General features: G+C 37.5%; 1 pseudogene; it reads left to right on the top strand.

Annotated features, from left to right (window-relative positions):
• Nucleotides 1-889: 889 nt before the first annotated feature.
• On the top strand, nt 890-20,063 carry LOC129561652 (UDP-glucuronosyltransferase 2B17-like; annotated as a pseudogene).
• Nucleotides 20,064-21,535: the final 1,472 nt, after the last annotated feature.

The raw sequence follows: 21,535 nt of genomic DNA, 5'->3' as shown, positions 1-21,535 counted from the left end.
CTCTCAAGAGTCTTCTCCAGCACCACAGTTCAAAAGCATCAATTCTTCGGTGATCAGCTTTCTTCACAGTCCAACTCTCACATCCATACATGACCACGGGAAAAAGCCTTGACTAGACAGACCTTTGCTGGCAAAGTAATATCTCTGCTTTTTAATATGCTATCTAGGTTGGTCATTTACCTGGGGCCAAACTTTGGTAGAGGTAATGAAGATAATGGGACCTCTTTCAAAAGATCCCATGCATATACTACTACACTCACTGCCCCAACCTTGCAGCAGGCCACGACCAACCCACACCTCCACTGTAGACTCCTGGACACTCCCAGGCAAGTCTGAGGGTCAGTCTCTTGTAGGGTCACTGCTCTTTTCTCCTGGGCCCTGGTGCACACAATGTTCTTTTGTGCCCTCCAAGAGTCTATTTCCCAGTCCCATGTAAGGTCTGGCAGGTCTATGGTGGGGTTAATGGTGACCTCCTCCAAGAGGACTTATGCCATACCCAAGTCTGCTTCAACCAGAGTTCCCATCTCTGTGACAGTCCACTGCTGACCTGTATCTCTACAGGAGACACTCAGCACCGCTCTGTCTCTGTGGGGTTCCTGGGTCCTGGTGCACACAAGGTTTGTTTGAACCCTCTGAGCATCTCTGGAGGGAATGGGGTTTGATTCTAAACGTGAATTCACCCCTCCTATCATCTTGCTGGGGCTTCTCCTTTGCCCTTGGGCGTGGAATACCTCCTCACAGCCACTCCAGCGCTGGGCAGCTGCTGCTCCAGCACCTATCCTCTTGCTGGGGTTTCTCTGACCTTGGACATGGGGTACCTCCTCATAAGCATGAGGCGATATAAGCATGAGCAATAGCAAAAGGATTCAGCAATTTTCATATGAGTAAGATGTCTATGAAATGTCTGTCATTTCTGTTCCTGCTAAGGCTGACTTGCTACTTTAGTTCTGGAAGTTGTGGAAAGGTGTTGGTGTGGCCAGTGGAATATAGTCACTGGATTAACATGAAGATGATTCTGGATCAACTTGTCACAAGGGGTCATGATGTGACTGTTTTGACTTCTTCAGTTTCCATTCTTATTGATCCCAACAAACCATCTGCTATTAAGTTTGAGGCTTTCCATGCATCTTTAGCTAACAATGATTACTAAAATTTTATCAAGCATTTTGTCAAGATGTGTGGATGGATGTGTCAAAAGGCTCATTTCTCAATGCTGAAAAATGCAATTTTGTAATATTCTGATACTACAATGAAGCTTTCAGAAGATGTTGTTCCAAACAAGAAACTTATGACAAAGTTACAGGAATCAAGGTTCAAGGTCATTCTTGCAGATGCCATTGGACTTTGTGGTGAGTTGCTGGCTGAGATACTTAAAATACCTTTAACATACAGTCTTAGTTTCACTCCTGGTTATTCAATTGAAAAATATAGTGGAAAAATTCCATTCCCACCATCTTAGGTACCTGTTATTATGTCAGAACTAAATGACCATATGACATTCATGGAAGGCTAAAAAGTATGATATATGCACGTTGACTTCTGTTTCCAGACATTTAACGTAAACAAGTGGAATCTATTTTACAGTGAAGTACTAGGTAAGTTATCTTTTAGTGTTTAGGATGAGCCTTAACTTTTCTAGTGCCGCAGAAATTGTGTTTGCAAAAGTTCCAAGAATTTTTCTCCCATAAGTGTAAAGATGAAATGAAAATATAAAATGATCCACTGATTTCATAAATAAAACAGAAACACTTAAATTATATGACAAAGTAAAACCAGAGATCAAATTGCCAACAGCTGTTGGGTCATCAAAAAGCAAGAGAGTTTCAGAAAAATATCTACTTCTGCTTTATTGACTATAACAAAGCCTTTGACTGTGTGGATGACCACAAACTGTGGAAAATTCTTAAAGAGATGGGAATACCAGACCACCTCACCTGCCTCCTGAGAAATTTGTATGCAGGTCAAGAAGCAAGTTAGAACTGGATATGGAACAATAGACTGGTTCCAAATAGGGAAAGGAGTACATCAGGGTTGTATATTTTCACCCTGCTTATTTGGAAAGAGTGATGTTGAAGCTGAAACTCTAATATTTTGGCCACCTAATGCGAAGAGCTGACTCATTTGAAAAGACCCTGGTGTTGGGAAAGACTAAAGGCAGGAGGAAAAGGGGACGACAGAGTATGAAATGGTTAGATGGCATCACCGACTCAATGGACACGAGTTTGGGTAAACTCAGGGAGTTGGTGATGGACAGGAGGCCTGGTGTGCTGCATTTCATGGGGTTGCAAAGAGTCGGACATGACTGAGCAACTGAACTGAACATTTTAACTTATATGCAGAGCACATCATGAGAAATGCCAGGCTGGATGAAGCACAAGCTGGAATCAAGATTGCTGGGAGAAATATCAATAACCTCAGATATGCAGATGACACCACCCTTACGGCAGAAAGTGAAGAACTAAAGAGCCTCTTGATGAAAGTGAAAGAGGAGAGTGAAAAAGTTGACTGAAAGCGCAACATTCAGAAAACTAAGATCATGGCATCCAGTCTCATCACTTCATGGCAAATAGATGGGGAAACACTGGAAACAATGACAGACTTTATTGTCTTGGGCTCCAAAGTCACTGTACATAGTGACTGAAGTCATGAAATTAAAAGACATTTGCTCCTTAAAAGAAAAGCTATGACCAACCTAGACAGCATATTGAAAAGCAGAGACTTAACTTTGCCAACAAAGGTTCATCTAGTCAAAGCTATGGTTTTTCCAGTAGTCATGTATGAATGTGAGAGTTGGACTATAAAGAAAGCTGAGCACTGAAGAATTGATGATTTGAATTGTGATGTTGGAGAAGACTCTTGAGAGTCCTTTGGATAGCAAGGAGATATAACCAGTCAGTTCCAAAGGAAATCAGTCCTGAATACTCATTGGAAGGACTTATGTTGAAGCTGAAACTCCAATACTTTGGCCACCTGATGCAAAGAACTGTCTCATTTGAAAAGACCCTGATGCTGGGAAAGATTGAAGGTGGGAAGAGAAGGGGATGACAGAGGATGAGACGGTTGGATGACATCACTGACTCAACGGACATGAATTTGAGTAAGCTCCAGGAGTTGGTGATGGACAGGGAGACCTGGCACCCTGAAGTCTATGAGGTCACAAAGAATTGGACACAACTGAGCAACTGAACTAAACTGAACTGAAAGTAGAACCCTGTGGACCATCACTAACAGAACATTTTAGGAAGTAACAAACCACAAACTGAAGAACTTGGAAATTCTCCAAGCAATTATATATCCAACTTACCAAAAATTTTTTAACTTAAAAGAAAATCACTGGAAACCCCATAAAATTTCTTGATAGATGAAGTCATTTAAATTGAGAAATGACACACATATCTGGAGCACAAGTATCTAGATAGGATTTAGAAATTCTTTCTATTTTGTTATCTCAGTTTCTATACTGTATTATTCATGTCCGATTCTTTGTGACCCCATGGACTATACTGTCCATGGAATTCTCCAGGCCAGAATACTGGAATGGGTAGCCTTTCCCTTCTCTAGGGGATCTTCCCAACCCAGGGATCGAACCTAGGTCTCCCGCATTGCAGGTGGATTCTTTACCAGCTGAGCAAAAAGGGAAGCCCATATTATATTATAATATCATATTACTCTATTGTTATATTATTATATTATAGGGCTTCCCAAGTGGCTTGGTGGTAAAGAATCTGCCTGCCAATGCAGAGATGCAAGAGACCCAGGTTTGATCCCTGGGTTTAGAAGATTCCCTGGAGGAGGATACAGCAACCCACTCCATTATTCTTGCCTGCAAAATCCCATGGACAGAGCAGCCTGGCAGGCTATAGTCCATGGGGTCTCAAAGAGCTGGACATGACTGAGAGACTGAATACACATGCATATTACATTATACACATATCTAATTGCTTTATCAAAGAACAGACACTTTCAAACATCTTTGGCTATATCATTCCAAGCTCCTTTCTAAAAATTAGTTTAAATATTCACATGATAGCATTCTCATTTTATCTAATCTTCCTTCTCGCTTTTGTTTTTGTTTTTTACTTTCAAGAAGACCCACTACATTATCAGAAACAATGGGGAAAGCTGAGACGTGGCTCATTTGAACCTATGATTTTGAATTCCCTTGTCTTCTGCTACCAAATTTTGAATTTGTTGGAGGCCTCCACTGCAGACTGGCGAAACCCCTGCCTAAGGTGGTATATTCCTATTTGTTTTGTTTTGTTTACTTTGCATTTTCAATAAGTCTGCTTGCTTTATTTAGAATATTTGATTTCAATGAGTCAGATGTAGAAAGCTTACCAAAGTGATCTGCCAAGTAAAAACTCATTTATTTCTATGCCAACACAGTATCTGAATTTTATTATCATTATAGAATAAACTGGAAAGGAGGGTATCCTGGAGAAATGAGAAACCCAGAAGACTTTGAGAATATGTTGATCAAATCATCAATTCATTATTGAACACATAATAAAGCATCAAACATTCATTCAAAAATAATTATAATGGTGACTATCATATTCCAGAAGTAAGTGCTAATATGCAGAGATATGGTGTAGACACAGTTTCTACCACCTGATACTCTATGTGGAAACATAGAATGGGAAAGTGAAGTCACTCAGTCGTTTCCGACCCTTTGCAACCCGGTGGACTGTAGCCTACCAGGTTCCTCCATCCATGGGATTCCCCAGGCAAGGCAAGAATACTGGAGAGGGTTGCCATTTCCTTCTCCAGGGGATCTTCTCAGCCCAGGGATCGAACCCAGGTCTCCCGCATTGCAGGCAGACGCTTTACACTCTGAGCCACCAGGGAAGTAAAAGAATAACAAAACACCAAAATTGTGTGAAAATTATTATAATAAGACCACAACACTAAGGACATATCCAGAGTGAATCATAGAAATTATCTCTGAGGCAATTATTAAGGTGAGACCTGAAGGATATTTAGGAATAAACAGAAGGGAAAGGGCATGTGCAGAGGAAGACAGGAAAGAAAAACAGGTGGAATAGTAATGACAGTTCCCAAGAAGTCTTAAGTTTGGTCTAAACAGGAAGAGGCTGAGTAAAGAAGTAGATGATGCAAGAGAGGTAAGTTGCTGCTGCTGTTGCTGCTGCTAAGTCGCTTCAGTCATGTCCGACTCTGTGCTACCCCATAGACGGCAGCCCACCAGGCTCCCACATCCCTGGGATTCTCCAGGCAAGAACACTGGAGTGGGTTGCCATTTCCTTCTCCAAGAGAGGTAAGTTGGAGATAGGTAATTATGAGTTGAAATATCTAGTAGGAAGCACTACAGAGAAAATTTAAAAGGTTAAGAAAGGGAGAGAGATGATCACATTTAAAAAAGAAACACAAGATTTAGTCACTGTGTTGAATTGTAAAGGGGCTAGAGTGGAAACGGCCATAGTTTAGCGGGCAAGATACAGACAACAACGATGGAAAACTAGACTACAATGTTCATAGAGATATAAGCACACTAACATAACAATAGTACCAACCTCATATTGTCATTTTAGGAAAAAACAAATTTAGTAGGTATGTAGCACCTAAAATGTCTCTGACATATACTCAAGGATCCAGAAGAAATATTAACTATTGTCATTATTGTAATCTTGTTACTATAACATACTATTAATAACCCAATGTGCACCGGCTACTTGGATTTTATTTGTGGATTAATATTTAGAAATCAGTTTTCCAATACATCAAGATTATATAATCCAGTAAAGTCCCAGAGAGTAGATATCCTAAGGAGTTGTTTAAAAGTAAATTTTTAAAAGTTTTATGTTTAAAAATAAAGGTAATCAAAAAGTTTAATACATTTAATAAAATTTAAGTGAAATATAATCAGTTCAGTTCAGTTCAGTCACTGTTGTGTCTGACTCTTTGAGACCCCATGGACCACAGCACGCCAGGCCTCCCTGTCCATCACCAACTCCCGAAGTTTACTCAAACTCATGGCCATTAAGTCGGTGATGCCATCCAACCATCTCATCCTCTGTTGTCCCCTTCTCCTCCTGCCTTCAATATTTCCCAACATCAGGGTCTTTTCAAATGAGTCAGTTCTTCGCATCAGGTGGCCAACGTATTGGAGTTTCAGCTTCAACATCAGTCCTTCCAATGAACACCCAGGACTGATCTCCTTTAGGATGGACTGGTTGGATCTCCTTGCAGTCCAAGGGACTCTCAAAAGCCTAATGAGTATATTCAATTTAAAATTATAATGTTAAGAATTTTTTAAGGTTTTGGCAAATAGATGAGCAAGATAAAATGCTATAGTTTGTTTTTTTTTTGTAAGGGTTGAGGCTTTTCACCAGTGCTTTAGCTTAAAAAAAAAAATTCTTCAACAATATAAATGTATGAAATGTATGACCTAACAAATTTTGCAACAAAATCCAACATTTCCTCACCTTCACACCAGCATTTAAACCATTCCTCATTAAAAACTCCAGGGTTTTACATCTTACAGCATAAAAGGGAGAATTTATTCTCATTTATTCTAATGACCAGGTGTTTTCTGCCTATACTAAGTCTAAAGAAAACATCAGAAAAGCTCCCTTAAAAGAATGTAGGTCTCAACATCATAGCTGCCTGATAGAATTTATACTGCATACATAAGAATGATAAATTCTGCACATGTAATAAAGACCAAATAATTATTCATACATGAATCTGAAAATTGCCCATATTTTCAAATTATAAAAAATTCTCTTTAGGATGGCAGTCCATGTGAAGGAAAGCAATAATCTAATCTGTGAACTATTTTGTGATCTCTTAACAAATCCTTCTTGTCTCTTATTGGTGGAAAAATGAACATCTCTTTCAAAGGTAAAACACAATATCACTTTTGATTACAAAAGCTTGGGTTATCTCTGGTAACTTTCAGAGTGTCCAAAGGCTGAGACAAGATCAGTGAAAGTTCTGTGCTACCTAACTCCACTTTTTGAAAGATTTCCCCATTCTCATTTCAGGAAAGTGACAATGTTAATAGGAGAAGAGATTAGCAGGAGAGGAAGAAGGTAAAACAGAAAGATGAAAAGCAGTAAATCACAATAATTAGTAATAATATGTGTTGTTATTAAGATGGATAAACAAGATTTGAATCCAAGTCAATGACTTCGAAGACTTTATTATACAGAGAAACTGTTCTTTCAAACTACCACCTTTTCCATTAATTATTAGGTTCTCAGAAAATTTCTGTACTTTTTGAAGAACTAAGATGTTTGGCAAAATGTGTCCATAATCTTAAAAATGCTTATAGCCTTTGGCTTCACAATATATTCCTATGAAATGATACAGAAAAAAGGAATCAAGATGTGCAAAAACAATATTTTGGGCAGTAATTAATAAGAGTCAACACAGAAAGCAATCTAAATATCCAATATTAGGCAATGATTAAACAGTGTATCAATTTGCACATCACACAATTATAATTGAACTATCAAAGAATACTTAATTACCCTAAATCATCTACATATGAGACTTACTTGGAAACAAGTGGAAAATAACAAACATAGATCATAATTTTCTTGTAGGATCAAACAGAATATAAGTTAGATGACAATTTTCAAAATATGTCACAATGTATATTTAATTATAGAAGTAGATAAAAGATTAGAATGAATGTACAAATTCTAGCATAATCTTGTCAAAGTCCATCAGTTCAGTACAGTTCAGTCACTCAGGTGTGTCAGACTCTTTGTGACCCCATGGACTGCAGCATGCCAGGCCACCCTGTCTACCACCAACTCCGAGAGTTCACTCAAACTCATGTCCATTGAGTCAGTGATGCCATCCAACCATCTCATCCTCTGTCATCCCATTCTCCTCCTGCCATCAATCTTTCCCAGCATCAGGGTCTTTTCAAATGAGTCAGTTTTTCACATCAGGTGGCCAAAGTATTGGAGTTTCAGCATTAACATCAGTCCTTCCAATGAACATTCAGGACTAATTTCCTTTAGGATGGGCTGGTTGGATCTCCTTGAAGTACAAGGGACGCTCAAGTCTTCTCTAACACCACAGTTCAAAAGCATCAATTCTTTAGTGCTCAGTTTTCTTCACAGTCAACTCTCACATCCATAGATGACCACTAGAAAAAATATAGTGTTAACTAGACAGACCTTTGTTGGCAAAGTAACGTCTCTGCTCTTTAATATGCTGTCTAGGTTGGTCATAACTTTTCTTCCAAGGAGTAAGCATCTTTTAATTTCCTGACTGCAGTCACCATCTGCAGTGATTTTGGAGCCCAAAAGAATAAAGTCTGTTACTGTTCCCACTGTTTCTCCATCTATTTGCCATGAAGTGATGGGACCAGATGCCACGATCTTAGTTTTCTGAATGTTGAGCTTTCAGCCAACTTTTTCACTCTCCTCTTTCACTTTCATCAAGAGGCTTTTTAGTTCTTCACTTTCTGCCATTAGGGTGGTGTCATCTGCATATCTGAGGTTATTGATGTTTCTCCCTGCAATCTTGATTCCAGCTTGTCCTTCCTCCAGCCCAGGGTTTCTCATAATGCACTCTGCATATAAGTTAAATAAGCAAGGTGACAATATACAGCTTTGATGTACTCCTTTTCCTATTTGGAACCAGTCTGTTGTTCCATGTCCAGTTCTAACTGTTGCTTCTTGACCTGAATACAGATTTCTCAAGAGGCAGGTAAGGCGGTCTGATATTCCCATCTCTTCCAGAATTTCCCACAGTTTATTGTGATCCACACAGTCAAAGGCTTTGGCATAGTCAATAAAGCAGAAAAAGATGTTTTTCTGGAACTCTCTTGCCTTTTCGATGATCCAGAGGATGTTGGCAATTTGATTTCTGGTTCCTCTGCCTTTTCTAAAACCTGCTTGAACATCTGGAAGTTCATGGTTCACATACTGTTGAAGCCTGGCTTGGAGAATTTTGAGCACTATTTTACTAGCATGTGAGATGAGTGTTTAATTGTGCAGTAGTTTGAGCATTCTTTGGCATTGCCTTTCTTTGGCACTGGAATGAATATTGATCTTTTCCAGTCCTGTGGCCACTGATGAGTTTTCCAAATTTGCTGGCATATTGAATGCAACACATTCACAGCATCATCTTTTAGGATTTGAAATAGCTCAACTGGAATTCCGTCACCTCCTCTAGTTTTGTTTGTAGTGATGCTTCCTAAAAGCCACTTGACTTTGCATTCCAGGATGTCTGGCTCTAGGTGAGTGATCACACAATCGTGATTATCTGGGTCATGAAGCTCTTTTTTTGTACAGTTCTTCTGTGTATTCTTGCCACCTCTTCTTAATATCTTCTGCTTCTGTTAGGTCCATACCATTTCTGTCCTTTATTGAGCCTATCTTTGCATGAAATATTCCCTTGGTATCTCTAATTTTCTTGAAGAGATCTCTAGTCTTTCCCATTCTATTGTTTTCATCTATTTCTTTGCACTGATCACTAAGGAAGGCTTTCTTATCCTTCCTTGCTATTCTTTGGAACTCTGCATTCAAATGGGTATATCTTTCCTTTTCTCCTTTGCTTTTTGCTTCTCTTCTTTTCACAGCTATTTGTAAGGCCTCCTCAGACAGCCATTTTGCTTTTTCATCATAAGGGACTGGAATTTTTCCCTTGACTCCATGAATAATGCTGCAATAAACATAGGAGTATATGCAATAAACATAGGAGTAAATCTCTTCACTTCACTGCTTTTGTTTTCTTCAGGTATACACCCAGAAGTGAAATTTTTTGGATCACATATATCTATTTCTAATTTTGTAAAAAACTTCATTTTGTTTTCCATAGACACTCAGCCAATTTACATTTCCTTTTCTCCACATTCTCATTAACACATATCACTTATATTCTTGATGGTAGACTTTCTAACAGGTGTGAGATGGTATCTCATTCAGGTTTTGATTTCCATTTCCCTGAGTATCAGTGATGCTGAACATCTTTTCACATACCTGATGGCCATTTGGGTACCTTTGGAAAAATGTCTATCCTGTCTATCTGCCAATTGCTATGAATTTTTTGACTGAGATGTATGAGCTATATATATATATATACACATATATATTAGATGTTAATGACTCTTTTCATGTGTGGCTTGCAATATTTTTCTCCTATACTGTCAGTTGCATTTTTATCTTACTGCTTGTTTCTTTTGCTGTGCAGAAACTTTAGTTTCGATTTAGTCCCACTTAGTTGATTTCTTTTTCTTTTGTTGTGATTTTGGTGTCATATCCCCCCAAAAATAGGAGTTTCTTTTAGGAATGTTGTGATTTTTGGTCTCATATTTAAACCATTGATCCATTTTCAAATAATTTTTGTGAGTGGTGTAACTTAGGGGTCTTATTTCATTCTTTTTTTTGCATGTGTTAATCCAGTTTCCTCAGAAGAGAAAGAAGAGACTATCCTTTCAAGATTGGGTGTTCTTGCCTTCATTGTTGAATATTAGTTGACTGTACATGCAAGGATTTAATTCTGGATCCTGTATTCTATTCCATTGTCCTATGTGTCTATTTTTAGGCCAATACCATATTGTTTTAAATACTGTAACTTTGTAGTATAATTTGAAATTGAGAGGTATGTTCTCTTTGGCTTTGTATAGTGTGGACACTTTAACTATTAATTCATCTGATCCATGAACACAAGATGCCTTTCCATTTCTTTGTGTTTTATTCTATTTCTTCAAAAAAGTCTTATAGTTATCATTATACAGATCTTTCACTTAATTGGTTAATTTTATTTATAGTTATTTTCTTATTCTTGATGTTATTGTGAATGGGATAGTTTTTTGTTCAGATGTTTCATTGTTAGTATACAAATTAACTGATTTCTGTATGTTGATTTTATATATTGCTTCTGCTGCTGCTGCTAAGTCACTTCAGTCGTGTCCGACCCCATAGACGGCAGCCCACCAGGCTCCCGTCCCTGGCATTCTCCAGGCAAGAATACTGGAGTGGGTTGCCATTTCCTTCTCCAATGCATGTAAGTGAAAAGTGAAAGTGAAGTCACGCAGTCGTGTCAGACTCTTAGCAACCCTATGGACTGCAGCCTACCAGGCTCCTCCGTCCATGGGATTTTCCAGGCGAGAGTACTGGAGTGGGGTGCCATTGCCTTCTCCTAATATCTTGCAACTTTACTTAATTTGTTGATTAGTTCAGTTTTATGGTTGACTGTCTTGGATTTTCTATACAAAAACTATGTCATCTGCAAAAAGTGATAATTTTTATTCTTCCTTTTTGATTTAGATCCTTTTATTTCTTTGTCTTACCTAGTTGCTCTAGCAAGAACTTCTAAGTTAAACTGACTAAGTGTGGGAGTGGGCCTCCTGGTCTTTTTCCTGATCTTAGATAAAAACCTTTAACTTTTCACCATCGTGTATAATGTTACCTTCGGATTTGTCATACATGGCTGTTATTATTGAGCTATGTTCTTTCTATATTCAGTATGTTGAGGATTTTTAATCATAAAACGATTTTTTTGTCTTGTCAAATGCATTTTCTGCATCAACTGGGATGATCAAGTTATTTTGTCTTATATTCTATTGGTATAAGGTATTACATTTGGTTTTGGTATGTTGAACCATCCTTTAATCTCAGGGATAAATCTCACTTGGTCATGCTATATGGTTCTCTTAATGTATTCTTGTATTTGGTTTTCTGATATTTGGATGAGAATTTTTGCATTATATTCATCCTGGATATTGTCTTATAGTTTTTTATTGTAATGTTCCTATTTATTCTGTATCAGGGTAATGCTGTCCCACTGGGGAGCAGGTACTCTCTGGGGTACCCATTGAGATGATGGCAAGAGTCCCTCACAGCAGTTGCATATAGTACAGCCTACTGTGACTGTGACATTGATCATACAATATGAACTCAAGGCAAAGGGTGTAATATGTAAACAAACCCAGCAATATGGTCACTGAAATAAGTAACAACATAGGTATATCTCTGGGTGACTCAAAGGATTGTTTAACAGAACTTCCAAACCGTAATACCAGACTCTTCAATGTCAGTGATTAGTAATTTAGATAGAGAGTTTTATAAATTCTGAAAAAGTTTAAAGTAAAGAATAAAAACTACAGAGCTGACCAACTGATAAAGTCATTTATATTATAATTCTTTCTTAGTGCTCATAGTCAGAGAAGTGAAACAGTAATGACTAAGCTAAAATAATTCCCTAGAAAGTCTGACTGGAGTAAACAGATGATGTCGTAGAACTACAACAATAAAGAATTAAAGGTTACTTAAGATCCTGTGGTCATGCCTCCTGCTAAGAATCTGTTAGTAATTGATAACATTACTGAAAAAGAGTCTAAATATAATATTGTTACCAAGATTATATTATCCCCTCATTACTATGTGTACTGGATCTATCTCATTTCTTGCTTATACACACACATACACACATACACAAACATTCCCACAAATATACCTAATAGAAAAAACTGTCCTATAGGTCTTTTTATATAAATAAATAAATCTATATATATATACACATATATATATATATAAAATTTGAATTTTTGGAAACTTTAGCTGTGCTGTCAACTTTGGAAAAAGTATCCCAGTTATACAGTGTTGGGTTGGCATTGTACAGAAATTAACAGCCATATTGGTCTAGAAACGTTAAACATAATTTTTTCCATTTGTACAGGGGTAACGCGCTGTATTAAATATGTAAGGTCTTATCTACATGGGTTTGATTACAGAAACTAATATTCTCTAAATAATGAAAAAAAAAAAAAAAAGAAAAACCTGTCCTCAAATCACACATATCCTTCTCAAGGACCTAAGGAAGGAAGTCTTAAAAGAAAGCTATTACTGAAAACAATTTGGATATTCTTCAAAAATTTGAAAATATAATTATAGTCCAAAAATTCCTCTTCTGGGCATGTATCCAAAAGAGTTGATATTAGGATCCCAAAATCTATTTGCACACCACATTCATGAAAGCACTATTTACAAGAGCCAAGAGGCTGAAGCAACCAAAGTGTCCATCAACAGATAAATCCATAAACAAAATGTGGTATCTACAAATGATGAAATATTACTCAGGCTTTAAAAGAAAATTTTGACATTTGTTGCAATGAAGAATCTTGCATGAGTAAAATAAGTAAATCACACACACACACACAAAAAAAACAAATACTGCAAAATTCAACTGATATGAGGTATCCAGACTAGTCAAATTTGTAGAAACATAGAGAAGAATGAAGGTTGCCAGGGGCTGGGAAAAGAGGAAAATGGAGTTTCTTAATGTACACAGACTACCACTTTTGCCAGATGAGAAAGTTCTGGAGATTGGTTGCAGAATATGAATATACTTTACTAAAGCTATACACTTAGGAGTAGTTAAGGTGGTAAGCTTTATGTTATATGTATTTTACCACAATATTTTGAAAAACAGCCACAACTCTAAAAATTCCTTAAAATATCAGATTTTCTCTTTAACTGTTTGTAGTCATCCTTCAACAAATATTTGCTATGCTGTTGCTCTTTTGTGACGGAGCAAATGCATTTTTTCATGGGAAATGGAAGAGCTTGTGCAGAGCTCTGGAGAAAATGGTATTGTGGTGTTTTCTTTGGGGTCAATTGTCACTAACATGTCAGAAGAAAGAGCTAATATGACTGCATCAGCCCTTGCCCAGATTCCACAAAAGGTACTCACAGTAACTTAATAGTGGACAACTATTAATATTTAATAAGTCGGTTACACTCTATAAAAGGTCGGATTTTAGACATCTTCTGCAAGAAAGGTAAACCATTTTAATAGCTTCAGCTTATCGCAAATATTTATGTTATTGCTATTGCTTATTCACTAAGTTTATCTGACTCTTTTGTGACCCCACGGACTGTAGCCTGCCAGGCTTCTCTGTCTGTGGGATTTCCCAGGCAAGAATACTGAAGTGGACTGCCATTTTCTTCTCCAGAGGATCTTCCCAACCCAGGGACTGAACTGTGTCTCCTACATTACAAGCGGATTCTTTACCATTTAGCCAGATACATATAAACACCTCAGATACATATGAACACCAAAATATACACAGCAGGTGCTAAAGTAGCACAGAGTGTCTTTGACAGACAAGAATTTTGAAGTAATATTGTGATAAAAAAAGGAGTATATTTAAGAGATGCATTGTGAATTCTGGTATTATAATAGTAGTGTGGGCAGGTACAGAAATTGCCAAATTATGCCTTGTCATTACTTTTACCTTGAATGACTCCTGAGGATACAGTACACACAGAGATGTTCTCAGGAGTTAAATTTTAACAGTAAGCATCAGTCAGTCAGTCAGTTCAGTCGCTCAGTCGTGTCTGACTCTTTGAGACCCCATGAACTGCAGCACAACAGGCCTCCCAGTCCATCACCAACTCCCTGAGTCCACCCAATCTCATGTCCATTGAGTCGGTGATGCCATCCAACCATCTCATCCTCTGTCATCCCCTTCTCCTCCTGCCTTCAATATTTCCCAACATCAGGGTCTTTTCAAATGAGTCAGTACTTCACATCAGATGGCCAAAATATTGAAGTTTCAGCTTCAACATCAGTCCTTCCAGTGAACACACAAGACTGATCTCCTTTAGGATGGACTGGTTGGATCTCCTTGCAGTCCAAGGGACTCTCAAGAGTCTTCTCCAACACCACAGTTCAAAAGCATCAATTCTTCAGCGCTCAGCTTACTTTATAGTCCAACTCTCACATCCATGCATGACAACTGGAAAAACCATAACCTTGACTAGACGGACCTTTGTTGACAAAGTAATGTCTCTGCTTTTTAATATGCTATCTAGGTTGGTCATAACTTTCCTTCCAAGGATAAGCGTCTTTTAATTTCATGGCTGCAATCACCATCTGCAGTGATTTTGGAGCCCAGAAAAATAAAGTCAGCCATTGTTTCCGCTGTTTCCCTGTCTATTTGCCATGAAGTGATGGGACCGGATGCCATGATCTTAGTTTTCTGAATGTTGAGCTTTAAGCCAACTTTTTCACTCTCCTCTTTCATTTTCATCAAGAGGCTCTTTAGTTCTTCACTTTCTGCCATATGGGTGGTGTCATCTGCATATGTGAGTTTATTGATATTTCTCCCGGCAATCTTGATTCCAGCTTGTGTTTCCTCCAGCCCAGCGATGTACTGGGCTGTACATGATATACTCTGCATATAAGTTAAATAAGCAGGGTGACAATACACAGCCTTGACCTTTTCCTATTTGGAACCAGTCTATTGTTCCATGTCCAGTTCTAACTGTTGCTTCCTGACCTGCATACAGGTTTCTCAAGAGGCAGCTCAAGTGGTCTGGTATTAGCATCTCTTTCAGAATTTTCCAGTTTATTGTGATCCAAACAAAGGCTTTGGCATAGTCAATAAAGCAGAAATTGATGTTTTTCTGGAAATCTCTTGCTTTTTTGATGATCCAGTAAGCATAGTAGCACAATAATGTTAATTGTGATAAAAGACTGAAATGTGCCATGCAATTTGTACTTGCCAGGTAATCCTGGCCCCTTTTATTTCCTCTAAATTCTGGTGTGCTATTCAGTGTGATTTCAGGGAGCTACCTAGACAGAGAAAGGATGGTCAGGGCTCCTCAGACTGCCTCCAGACATCCAATCAGCCACAGTGATTTAGAGAAAGAGAAACATCAGCATCCCTGGTTGACTGGGCCCTGTCAGATCAAAGATAAAGTGTGAAGATGGGGTCCTGCCCTTAGAATGAACCCTGCCCATTGTAAAGTCTGACCATTAGTGGACTGTTTCTCCTCCAAATTGAGGAAGGAAAAGAGACTATAAGATGTCAAGTATGAGGAAGACTGGCATGGAAAGATTCCGTTGCCTCCTCCTCCATAAAATATAGTAATTTATTTTCTACTATGTAAAATACCCTTGGGTGTTATTTTCTACTATGTAAAATATCATTTTGGAAATTTGTGAACTACTTTTTAGTTTGCTGATATTATAGTCTTCTTCTAAGCACCTACACTAATTTTTTGCTGAGAACTTAAAGTTATTTTACATTCATATGACAAGTCAAATGCTAGTAAATCAACATATAGTTAAAGGAATTACATGGGAATCAAAGTTGGTTATCTTATTTTGATACTGGGCAAACAAACCACATTAATCAATGCTGTCAATGCTTTGTGCCTTTGTCAAAATGTTCAGGGTTGATTCAATAAATTTTAGCAACATCATTTTGGAACTTTTTCAACAGCCTTATTGATAAGTAGTCACGGTTTTCTTTTCTAAATTAAAACAATTTTGAAACTTGTAATAGTGCTAATACTCTGGATTCATGTAAGACACTACCAGTTGCCGTTTTTGTTGGAAGTAGGGCTTAACAATTCGCAATCTAAAAGAACTTATACTTCCTAGGCAGCATAAGTTAAATTGATTATTGATAAATTAGAGACTTCCCTATAGCTCAGATGGTAAAGAATCTGCCTGCAATACAGAAGACCTGGATTCAATCCCTGGGTCAGGAAGATTCCCTGGAGAAGGAAATGGCAACCCACTCCAGTATTCTTGCTGGGAGAATCCCATGGACAGAGAAGCCTGGTGGGCTATAGTCCATGGAGTCACAAAGAATTGGACACAATTACATCAATTTGTAATTGATAAATTACAAACAAAAAAATTTCTCATTGCATGCATGATTGCATGCATGATTGCATGCACTTTCCTTTCTGTAAATAAAAAGATAAAAACTCTAATGAAATAATGAGTTATATTAAGTGGATATGTTAGCTCCCTTCTATAACAGTCAAAAAGAAATAAACCAGTAACTATTAAATTTGAGAGCTAGTATACAAAATAAAGTAAATTGCAAGTTATTAGTAATCTGTAACTGTTTTTGCACTAGAATGAAGACTACCTAACGATTTCTCAAATATTTATACTTGTCATTGAAAATCTCATTTGTCTATGCCGTTATGTGTGAAAGGTCATGGCTACATACAAACAGTAATAAGTACATAAAATGTGGGCATTCCACACCACATTTCTTGATAAAATTTGGTTTTTCCTCCCTCTGCTTGCAGTTCCACTATAATTATGCTTCCTGTTGCCTTGACTCCCTTATCTGAATAAACAGCTTCACTATTTCTTTAAGACAGTATATTTCTGACATGCTCTTCCCTGGTTTTTTTGTTCATGTGCTTCCTTTTAGCCAGACTGTTTTTTCAATTTGTTCACCTGCCAATCTTGAATTCACTTGTGGAATTAAAGTGACAAAGTACTTCTTTCAGGAAGTCTTCACTTACCTCTTCATCAGACTTAATGGATTCTTGCTCTGAGTTCTGAAAGCAGTTTCCCATGTATCTGTTATCTAAAAGACACTGGTTCTTTCAGTGCTTTATAATACCCATTTTTCATTTTATTTCTAAGACTTAAAGTTAATAATTCTACTGAAATTCACTCAACCCTAGGCCATCCAAAAACAAAGCTTTCATAACTCGTGGTACAACCAACGGCATATACAAGGCGATCTACCATAGGATCCCTATGGTGGGCCTTCCTTTGTTTGCTGATCAACATGATAACATCACTCATATGAAGGCCAAGGGAGTAGCCGTCAGATTGGACTTGGAAACAATGTTAAAAACAGATTTTCTCAATGTCTTGAAGCAAGTCTTTAATAATCCTTTGTAAGTATAGTTTGGTTTTTCTAGATATTCTTCCTAGAGTTCCCATATGAAGACAAATGAGTCTTCATATAAACACAATGAGGAGAAAGATTGTTCAACACTTTGAAAACAGTCTTCAGTAACCATTTTGAGTGTCACATTGAGTTTTTTCTCTGTGATTTCTAGGGAAAAGGTTTGTCTCAGGTTTAGCGATAGTGGAGCATTTCGGAAGAGCTATTCATTAGAATGAGAAGAATCACTGAAATGGTATCAGAAGGATTAAGAAGAAGCATCCAGAACAGAGTAAGAGTAGGGACTATGAATGTTATAAGATTATTCATCTGACAGCTAACACTTTCTTTCAGTGTGTAAACTCCACAAATGTTTTGGAACTCTTCTAAGATGGTTTATTTTCAGGAAACCAGCATGACATAACCCAGCTCAAATTCCATTTAATACTTTCCAAATTTTCTATGCTTATATTTTGACCCCATCACTGATAAACAGTAAACAAGCAGAACCTTCTCATTTACCCAATTTCAACTATGTTCAGTTCAGTTCAGTCACTCAGTCGTGTTCGACTCTCTGCGACCCCGTGAATCACAGCACACCAGGCCTCCCTGTCCATCACCAACTCCCGGAGTTCACCCAAACTCATGTCCATCGAGTCGGTGATGCCATTCAGCCATCTCATTCTCTGTCTTCCCCTTCTCCTCCTGCCCCCAATCCCTCCCAGCATCAGAGTATTTTCCAGTGAGTCAACTCTTCGTATGAGGTGGCCAACTATGTAGATACCACTTATAAATATAGGTATATTCTTAGTTCTTTTGGTTGTTATCTTATTTAGGAAAATGTAAAATCATAACGTAATTGATTTAGAAGATATACGTTGGGACATTCCTGTAGAAAAGCCAAATTTTCTAAAACCAGGAATATTTGAATTCCAAATTATTTCAGGATATGCATTAACTTCAATGATATCATTATTATTAATATCATAACTATGATGTATATATTTTCCTCCTTTTGCTTCATGGTAACTTTGGAAAGAAAACATGTATCTTTATACCTTTCTTAATCTTTAGTACTGTAAAGCTGTTGTCCAAAAATGAAAATAATTTATTACCTGATATACACTGAATATTTATGAAACTCTACAAGGTGTACTAAGTCTTTTGCACATATTAAGTAACTTTTTCATTATAGTCTTTCCCTAGAGTATAACAAAAATGTGTCTGGATTACTGACCTTTTCTCAAAAACCCCTGTTTTGTACAGAACAGGGAGAGAAGTTACCTCAATAATTATCGCTACAGTGCTATGTTGTAGCACTTTGTGACTCAGATCTCCTGAGCCATATTTCTTTATTCCTCCTTCATTCTTGACTGTTAGTCCATCATCATTTCAACTGTAGAAACAAATGTAACTGCAAAGCCTGAAAGTGAAATGTTGCGCCTTCTCCATATTCTAAAATAACTAAGAAGGAAAACAACAATTCTAGCAAACATTTACTGAGAGTTTACTTTATGCTAGGCATGCCTCTAAGAATCAATACATTATTCCTCAAAATAACCAGATAAGGTACTATTTCCATTCATTCCATTTAACAATAAAAAACTGTGAACTAGGAAGAATGATAAACAGGCAGCAAATAAGTGTCAGAGTCAGGATTCAAACCAAGGCAATTCACTTTCACACTTTTAACTGTTACTTCACTAATAGAAGGTCAACATCAATTTCTGGGCTACACCTGCTCATCCCTGCCTGGATGTGTCTCTGAACCTCATCATATATATACCAGCTATCTCTGGGTTATGACAGCATTTTAAAACTTATCTATTAAAAATTCTTTACTGGATGATTCATGCTTTGAACACTCAAATCATTTATTTCTTCTCTTCTTTTTCTTTGCCTTAGGGACTTAACTCATTCAACTCTTTAGGCTTCAATGTTTCTCCTTCCCCATCTTTTCTCTCTTTCACAGCCTGAAATTCTATTCATTTAACAAATTCTAGCCCATAAACTCTCTATACTTGTCCCTAAGTAAAATAATATATTTTCCTTCCTCTTTGTGGCATTTATACCATCTGCATGAAAATTTCACACATTTATCTTTTCTGGTTCATTGTATAAATTAATGTCTCTTTGGTTTTCCTTTAGGTATACAGAGAATGTGCTGAGGTTATCAACCATTCTATGTGATCACCCTATGAAGCTCGTGGACCTTGCAGTCTTCTGGATCGAGTTTATCGTGTGCCACAAAGGCGCCAAGCACCTGCGGCCAGCTGCCTACCTCACCTGCTTCCAGTACCACTCTCTGGATGTGACTGGGTTCCTGCAGGCCTGTGTGACAACTACTATTTTCCTTGTCATAAAAGGTTGCTTGCTTTGCTATCAAAAGTTTGTTAAGACAGGAAAGAAGAAAAAGAGGGAGTAGACTGTGAGACCTCAGGCTAGCAGACATGATAGTGCTATTCCATTTAAGTCAACCACTATGGATCAAGTTGTGACAAGATTTTCCTTCATATTTGACAAGAACTGTGTCTTCCTGTTTTACCCAAAATTTTAATCTTGATTGAACATATTGTGTTAGTTAATCCACTCAACTCTAAGGATGAAAATAATCCTGTGTATTTCTTGATAAACACTTAAATATTCCTCTTGAAATGATCAGTTCTGTTCATCAAACCAAAGAAAAATGGTACCTAAAAATATAAGGTGGATTATAGTCAGTTTAAAATTCTATTTTCATAAATCTTTCAGTAATTAATTCTACTTTTTAAAATGCTGATTTATGTATAATTTTGTAACAAAAAAGAAAATTACAGGTGAATATCTTTGATGAATATTGATGCAAAAATCCTTTTAAAATATTAGCTAACAAAAAAATTAGTAAACTGAACTCAGTTATACATAAAAAGAATCACACACCACGATCAATTTGGATTTATTCTAAGATTACAAAGATGGTTCAACATATGCAAGTCAATCAATGTGATACACTACAGTAACAAAAGGCAAGATAAAAATCACATGAATACCAATTTGATAAAATTCACTATCCATGACAAAAACTTTCATCAAAGTGGGTACAGAGGAAACATATTTCAACATAGGGGCTTCCCCAGTGGCTCAGGGATAAAGACTCAGCCTGCAATGCAGGAGACACAGGACACGTGGGTTGGAACCCTGGGTCGGGATGATCCACTAGAAGAAAGAATGGCAACCTACTTCAGTACTCATGCTGAGAAAATCCCATGAACAGAAGAGCCTGGCAGGCTACAGTCTGTGGGGTAGCAAAAAAAGTCAGACACAACTGAGCAACTGAACATATTTCAACATAATTAAGGCCATTCATGACAAACCCACAGCAAACATATTAATAAATAATAAAGCAAAACACAGTAAGATATGTCTGTGTCACAAAGCTGAATTTGGAGTTGAAACAATAAATTGAAAACTGGTATAACAGACAATAGTACTTCAAATTTTTCATTCATTAACATCCCAAAGGTTTTTGCATCCTTGGGCACAGCATCATAATAAAATTCAGGTGAATAGAGGCATGTGTAGGTGCTCAGTCATGTACGACTCTGATCCAATGGGCTGTAGTCTGCCAGGCCCCTCTGACCACGGGATTTCCTAAGCAAGAATACTGGAGTGGATTGCCATTTCCTTCTCCAGGGGATCTTCTTGATCCAGGGAATGAACCTGTACCTTCTGCACTGGCAGGCAGATTCTTTACCACTGTGCCACCTGGGAAGCCAAATAAAAGGCACAGCTTGTCTTTAAAATGAAGTTCATAGAAGTGGTAGTAGATAGAGCTCCTGACAAAGATGAATAAGAGTCTGCGGCATCCTTGGTGGTCACTTCTTTAATGTCCAAATGTATGGTAGACTAGATTTTCTA

The sequence above is a fragment of the Moschus berezovskii genome, chromosome 5 (assembly GCF_049115385.1).
Source record: "Moschus berezovskii isolate FMDL1 chromosome 5, NW_MosBer_1.0, whole genome shotgun sequence".
In the NCBI taxonomy this organism is placed as follows: domain Eukaryota; kingdom Metazoa; phylum Chordata; class Mammalia; order Artiodactyla; family Moschidae; genus Moschus; species Moschus berezovskii.
The sequence above is the reverse complement of the archived record's forward strand: the minus strand, read 5'-3'. Positions and strand labels throughout refer to the sequence as shown.